Source organism: Solea solea, chromosome 1, assembly GCF_958295425.1.
Source record: "Solea solea chromosome 1, fSolSol10.1, whole genome shotgun sequence".
In the NCBI taxonomy this organism is placed as follows: Eukaryota; Metazoa; Chordata; class Actinopteri; order Pleuronectiformes; family Soleidae; genus Solea; species Solea solea.
The window spans coordinates 41503586-41512170 of NC_081134.1; positions in this window are offsets into that span (position 1 = coordinate 41503586).

An 8585-nucleotide genomic window follows, 5' to 3' on the forward strand; every position below is an offset into this window, starting at 1 on the left:
ATGATCTATGTGACAGCTCAGGTTCCTCCACCGGAACCGTGTACAGCCATACTGCCACAGTCAGTATGGCTTCCTGCTTGGTGAGAGGCAAAGAAAAGGCGAGGGTAAAAAGAAATAGAAATAGAAAATAACAATCAGCAATAAAGCTCCTCCATGCTACGTTTTTGACACATATTGTTCTGTAACTTCCTGATGTGCGACAAAGAAGAAGTGTAGAATAATGAGAGCAGAAGAGTAAAAAAAAAAAAAGTGAGGCATTACTGCTTCATGTGAAATAAACATTTAATGTTTGTTCACTTCGTGTGGCAGCAGTTTCATTTTAAAGTTTATAAAAGAAGCCGGAGAGGTTAAGAGGATTAAAAGAAAGAAGTAGATTTTTAAAATATATGGTACTTCAGGTGAAATTAGTTTCATGTAAAACACAGCAGACAAAGCGAATTATGTAAGAAATGTTGTTTTAGTTTAAAACAGTGCTAGTAATCCGTATTTCCCACTTTACCTTGATACCATGTGATCCGGAGGCCAGTGCAGAGATGGTGAAACAGGTATCTATTCTATTCTATTAATCTGATCTTAAACCATTCCTCTTACACGTCAACGTTTTGCTTGTGACATAACAATGTTGTTGTCTGTAGCGTCTCTTGGATACAAGTATGGGTGGCATTATATTCCATTAATTACTAATGTCCCAAGGCTGTGACACACAATTGTATGTGCACTGTATATTGTTGTATGTATGCTGTATATAGGATTGTATAGTGGAGTTTGTTTTTCTTTCTCTTCCATAATAAACAAAATATATAATATGTATAATATAAATGTCACAGAAGAGATTCAACACACCATTAACCGCCTGCTGCGTGCTAAGATGGGCGCACGCATCGACGTGGTCCTGAGTCCACCAAGGTACACAAACAAACACACGCCAGTGGAAAATACACAGTGGAAGTGTGTTTTGTATCCTGATAAATGTTTAATCTTTGACAAAACTTTGCCCAGTTTGTAAGCTTTTGGGGGAATCTGAGCACAAAAGCATGTCCTGGAATATTTCCAATAATTTTCATCATTTGTAAGTCTTTGTTCTTTCTGCGTCTGGAAGGCTGGCGCTGAACGTGCCTGACAACCTGCACATGATGAAGGAGGCTGAGGGAGCACAGGACCCCTTCTTTGGTCTCATGAAACCCAACCAACTCTTAAGCCCCTATAAAATACCCCAGGTAGAAATAATACATACACCAGTGCAGCCGTGCAACTGTATGTCTGGCACAGAAGGCATGTAACCTAATGTCTGTCACTGTAGTGTATCACAGCATAACTCAGCTTGCCCATATGTAGACTCCATCACCAGATAACCTGCATTGTAAATGCAGTATTTACTCCAAACAGGAGTAAGCATTAATCACGCTTGTCTTTTCTACATTGTTTGGTGATATAATCATCCTCATCCCCTCGTAGTATATACATGGGACTCCTCCGTTCAATCTTGCAGGATTCTAAGATAGAGTAAATCATGGCAGATGACTCAGGCGGTGCTTTGAGGCCGACACTGCTGAACTTTGTCCTTGTTGTCTTCTTTTTTGGTGGAAACACCTTGTGACTCTTAAATCCTTAAAAGAGATCTTGAACAAAGTGTAAGGTTTTCATGTTTTTAGTTCAAAAAGGACATTTAAATTGCTCAAATGTATACACATTATTGGTTGTAGTTGTGGAATTTAGCTTCCAGCTGATAAATCACAAACAGGTTATTCAATATTTTACATGTAAAATGTTATCAGCTTTCAGGAAAGTCTTATCACTTAACTCAACTTATGACCCAGTTCACCACAGAGTCAAGCTGTGTTATACAGGTAAAAGGGTTCAACATGATTGATCAACATGATGATATTGAAACAGAGGTCCACATGAAACCAAGGCAGGGTAGCTTTTGGCACACTGAACTGTTCTAATCGTTGTGATGTTTATTTGTAGACTGCCCTCATGACAGAAGAGGTGGGCTCACAGCACTCCCTGGTGCCCAGTCCTGACACTCACACTTCAGGGTAAGACCATTCTAGCACCAGTTCAGCTGAAGGACTGAACGTGTCAAAAACACGTTTGGGACAATTGTGTATGTTGGACTGTCCTCTGTGACACGCACAAACGCAGGTGAATACACCTGTGTTTGTGCGTGTCACACCCTCACCGCACCCCCCTCAGTTCCTGCTGTGTTAAAAGCAGCTTTCAGGTCACCTCCCGCTGCCATCCCCCTGACAGAGAAGGAGCAGTTTGTCATCACCACTGCTGAGGTAAACTCACCTTTCAAATCCAGACACAGAAAACATTGTGGTCATCATTTTTAAATATAGCACGCTTAAATTGACTTAACTTGACACAGCACTTCCTCTGGTCCTCGGCAATAGAACCTCCGCCTGCGAAAACTGAAGGACAAACAAAGATTTCTCAGTTTCTTAATTGTAGGTTTGTAGATTTTACAACATAAAAGATTATATTTAGGGGTAAATATGGGTAATAAATGTATTCCCTTGCTGTTCCCTTTAGTAGTGTGGATATAGAATGCCTGAATTCACCGATGGTGCTTTAGGAAAGGCAGAGCTCATAAAACAGAGCTGTTTTACAACACTAAATCTCAGTATGTCCTCACACTATCAGCCTCCTCTCCAGATAACTTGGGGAGTGATGATGCTCCTCCTTTTTGACTTGATAAGATCTGACTTAATCACATCAGTCTCCTCTCAGTTTGATCACAATTCCTCTCTTTCCCTCTGTTCGTCTTGGTTTATTTGTCTTGCACTCTTTCTCTATCAGTATTTTGAGGGAGATGATCTTCTCGAGGTCACAGCCAGAGAGATTGACCCTTTGATGGATCAACCCAAACTGTTCTGTTGGGGGTTTGTGTCGCTGCCCTTACCATTTATCTCTGAGTGTCATACAGTATATCTAGTGCATACAAATGCAAGTGGAGTTAGCTGTTACATTTGACACCGTGCTGTGGATTTGCAGTGAGTTTAAGAACCGGTGTCATATTGAGTCTTTCAGTGTCTATCTTAATTACATCTGTTCATCATTCAGCTTGGTTGAACTATTTGCACTGTTGTTAGAATTGAAAAATAAAACAGTTTTGTTTTGAAAATAAAACACATTTTGTCCCAGAATAAACTCTGGGTGCTTTTACTGTGGAAAATTAAAAAAAGGCTTATTTTCAGGAGACTTGAATTTGTTGAATTTTGCTTCTGTAAAACAACATTTATATGGTTTCTCATGCATCATGTATACTGTGGAGGAACAGTGGAAAGTGAGTCTTTTTGATAAACTTGGCCGCTGGACTGAAATACAGCGGCAGGGTTTGTGATGTCGCTTGCCGGTCATGATCAGGAGTGCTGTCGTTAAATACACCAGATTCCTTTGTTAAATATTGAGATTTTAGACATTTCCTTGGTAATTGTTGGAGATTTACCCACATGTTTAGGATTGTTAAGTCTTTTTAACTGATCTACAGTTCAGGATTGTTCCTGTGATGGAACTCCGACCAATCAGTTGCTGGCATTCTGGCAGCGTCATGCAGAGTACCTACTCAGCTTGCCAGAACTTTGCCAGAACTTTGCCAGAACTTCGCCAGAGCAGGTACTAAAAAAGTACCTGGTACCAGGTGCTACGCTAGTGGAAATGCAACTTAACCGTGCCGAGGCGAGTCGAGCCGGGGGAAACACGCCATGACATAAAGGAAACACTGAGGTGACTGTGACAGATTGTTTTCCATCAGGACAGCTCTCGTCAACTTTAATTTACATTCCACAAAGTGACTCATGAGCAGCCTAACTTATCTCGGAAACATGTCACGGAAAGTACACGTGGGTGTGTCAACACATAGACAAGGATTCCCGGTTGGTAGTTGTGATGTCCTTTCACAGGACTGTAAGCAGGTTATGTGTGTTAGTCTGCTGCCAGGTCACCGCGTGGAAGTCGCAGTTGGTCTTCGCTGACCCTCAGGACCAGATCTCTGACACAGCAATGAAAGACCAGATTGGAAACCTGCAGACTGAGACATTTGACCTGGTACAAAGACACACTGGTATGCTTTCACCCTGCCATACAGAGTACTGTCAGTGAGCACTCATTTAGGACACTATAGAAACACTGGGATGGCCTCCCTTTGCTCTCCAAACAGCCTCTATTCCAGCAAGGACAGAATTTATGTCTTTGAGATTCTGGCAACAAAATTTCACACACATAAATTCTGTTCCTGCTGGTTTCATTTTCATTTGAAAACTCCAGAACAGCATTTTATTCTGGACACGTCTGTGAAAATGATGACGCAGGTACCCGCACTTACTGTACCTCCTGTCTGGTTCTTATCAGACATGATTTGACTATCAACTGTGAACAAAATTCTCCATTAATACTTTCACTTTCACTTTGTCACCAGTCTCGTAACAGAAATCCTTACTCTTACCATGTAACATTGTCATTTCTCGTAAGTAGTACTTCCTGAAAAAGCAGCTTCCTGTTTCTTGGTTCCATGTCACATGATGCATTTTTGTGAGTGGACACCAGTGTGATTGACAGGAGTTATTGTCCTGGTTGGAGGTGACATCTGTGAATTTCCTATGGCAAAATCTGTCATAGCGCTGGTTAAAGGCTGTGAGGCTTCACAAAGGGAGTTCATATTGAAACTGGACGACTACATCCATTTTTATATCCAGTCTGTGATCGGTAAATCGATTAATTGGTTGGTCACTTGAGCATACGCATTGTTGTTTTCAGAAACTTGATCAGTGTTGCTTAGTCACTAAAACTTTATTTGTTCATCCAAACATGTTGTAGCTTTTTCAATGTGTTTCGTGTACTTAATATTTAGTTTATACATTATTTTTATTGTAAATATTGCATATAATTGCACTGCAGTGCAGAGGTAAAATGTAGACCGGATAAACAGACCATTGGTGTTCAATAACTGTCAGATTGAGGGAAGAAAAAATTGCTCTTCAATTATTGAACATCAGCTGCCCTGATTTCTAAAAACGTGGCTTTAGAAAACGCCATCTCAGTCGACCTCTGCAGTCTTCAGTCTGAGCACAGATCGTCTTTGCTTTGGAAACCATTTTCAAATGAAGGCAGTAGCAGTATGGATGTAGCGTCTGCTCCATGTCGACATGATCACTCACTGTAGTTTTGTCAGCTGCTTATTCATGCGGTTTATCTCCCTGGTGTTCCGTTCAGATGTGACGACTGTAGAGGACACTGACGTTCACTGAACTCACTGTTAAGGTCATGAAACCAATTTGAGACTGATTTTTGTGACAAGGAGCATTGTTGCCATGTCTCTCTGTCCTTATCACCCAAATTCCATCTCTTCATTCATTCCTTCCTTCTTTAATTCACTCTGTAGTCTTAACCCACTTTAGTGCATCTCTCCACTGTGTACACCTGCTCAGCTCTTCAGCGCCCCGTGTGGAGGTTGGAACATCCACGCTACTGAGTGACAAATGTTTTCTTGAATAATCCTCTTATTCCAGTGGCACTCTGACCAATCAGTAGCCAACGACATCATGCATAGTATTGGCTCAGTTCGCTTGGAACCTTGCCACAGCAGGTACTAAAAAAAAAGAACCAGGTGCTATTAGAAAAGTGAAAAGCAAAATAACTGTGCCGAGGTGAGTCGAGTCGCTCTGGGACCATGTAGTGGAAAAGCGCCATTATAGTCACATCTGTGGAAAACTGTGTACTATCATGACCAAAGACAGAATAAAGCAAAAAACTAATAAATATGTAAATAAATAATGTCAATTGTAGAAGATGGATATAGACCAATATTTGATGTTACCTACACAAATAACCATAAGGATATGAAACTGAAAGCTTGAAGAAAATGTTTGAATATTTGTCACTTTTAATAGTATTGATCACAGTAAACCTGAGAGCCCGGTTCAGAAAATACAAATAATGTCCAAAATTCCTCCTCAGCCTTCCCCCATGCTGACCTCCAGTTGCTATGGAAACAGTGTGCCGTACTCACTGCCCTCCTGCACACGAGAAAAAGCCACGTGGGGGAGTGGAAGAGGAAGATGATGGGGCAAGAGGAGAGTCTGAGCGGGACAGAGAGACACTGGACTCCCACAACTCGGGAGTGGTTTTTAACGGACTGAATTATTGAACTTTTCTTTCAGGTCCTCCCCTGAATTGCTTAATGATAAAGTTAAATTAAAAAGCACTGCCTGTGGAGGCAAAGCTGATTAAAAAAAACAAATCTCATCACAGAACACTGTCATGTTAATACCTGAGACAGGATTATAAAGCTATCGCTACAGTAATAAAGTTTATTCGGCTCGCCCTGCAGTTGTAACTCTGTGTTTTCAGTCCAGTGGTCAGACAAATGAGATTATAAACCTTGTGTTGATGTCATGAATCTTAGTCGCTCTCTTGCTTACAGATATCCAGTGAGTCAGGACTGCAACCCTCAGAGGGCTCGTGTAAGAATCCTCTCTCTCTCACTCAGATACACTGCAACAGTTTTTCAGAAACACACATCATTTACTCCGAGCTGTCAGTCTTTCACTGTGTGTATTAGACATGATCCTGGACATGTCCAAAGAGGACAAATCTGAGTCTCTGATGCATAGACAGTGTGTATTTGCATTTCCCTTTAGGACATCTTCTGGCAGAAACACTGACCTTGTCAGGACCAGTTGTCCTCATGGAGACCAAAACCTGGTCCTAATGAGGCAAAACGTAATTTCTAAGGAACTGATTAGGTTGAGGGCTAGTATTTGAATTGTGGTTAGGTTAAGGTTAGACATTCACTGGTTATGGTTAAGGTTAGAGATAACACTTTGTTTAGGCTGTCTAAATGAATGGAAGTCAATGCAGTGCCCTATGAATAATAGCTATACACAAACCTGTGTGTGTGTGTGTGTGTATGTGTACATGTATTTATGTCTTTGTGAGGTCCAAAATACGTACAAATGTATCTTTGTGGGGACATTTTTGTCTGGGCCCCACAACTTTAAGGAGCTTGGTTTTAGTGTTAGGTGCTTAGTTGTAATGGGGCTAGGGAACGCATTATGTCTGTGATGTGATATAAAAACAAGTGTGTGTGTGTGTGAGGACACTCCTCCACAGATGGAGCCCATGCCTGAGGCACAGCTTGACACAGAGAGCAGGGACATGCTGAGGTGCTTCATATCACTCAGAACACAACAACACAGCACGCTTTCACTCACACACACACGCACACACACACACCTTGATTAGCCATGATCTCCCTCCCTCCACATTACTCACAAGAGCTCTTAATAAACACTTAGCAGAAACATGGGTCCATTTAAATCATTAAGATGAATGAAGTGAACGCACTGCAGGTTATGTATCAGTGTATAAATATATTAATATTATATTACTAACAAAATGTGTTTTTTCAGAAGTCACAAAATAGACCGTTTTTTCTTTTCTTTTTGCTCAGGTGTGTTTATATAGTTGGTGGGGAAAAAGCAGCGTAAATGCTCTGTGTTCTAAGGGTTAAGTTAACTTGTGATGTTTGGATTTGTTGCCTCCAGCGTCCCTGTTCGGGCCCTCAGCCTAAATTGTTTGAAACTACTTTGAATTTCAAATAAACCAAGAGCCGGGAGGCTTCCATCAAAGAGCCTGAGCCAGGTATTTTGTATGCTACTGAAACAAACACCAGACGGAACATTTAGTGTGAATATCACACACTGCTCCTCTGTAAGTAGTTTCCTGGATTACACTCCACCTTGGAAAATACTTAAGTGTTAATTTAGCGGCTTTCTATTCCATCGCCTGTTATATTCAGAAACTAAATATGTTCATTTTCAGAACTTCCCTTGACTTGGATCTGTACACCAACGTGAAATATCTCTGCTCATCTCTTTCTGTGATCGAAATGTTGTACTTCATGAAGAGAGATGTGAACTGAAGTCTTACACAGGAATGTTCAGTGTAACTGTGTAACGTGACCTGTGACCTGTGACCCTTTGTGTTGCTTTATGACACATGTAAGGTATTGAATAATCACTCAAAGTATTGAATATTCACTCATGGTTATCAATTCCTTCCTTGATTCTTTTTCTATGCAGGAGGACATCAAATTAGGAAATATCAGAGTGGTAACACACCCACAGAGACAGATAAATAGCCTACCGTGCTTTTCTCCTAAGACTAAGAGACTTCACTTTGTAACAGACCTATATATGTATATATATACATACATATACATATATGTATACACATATATATATATATATATATATATATATACATACATACATATATATATATGTTTACGTGAGGACAAGCACGCCATTTGTTTAGAGATCTAAATCAAGACTGGAAAAGCTTTTAATCCAGATGAACATTAAATTGAGATTTTATAAACTCACTTTACATCCAGTGAAAATGCGGATCACACTGTTTTCATGTCTCTCCTCCTCAGGTCTGCTCTCTGCTGGACAGGTGACTGTACAACAGGCTGAACCCTAACATCACCATGACCATAAACGTTGCAGCGGTCAGGATGGAGGTGTGAAGTGAGATATGACTGCGACTTTGTTAAATCCTGCTTTTTATTATCTTCT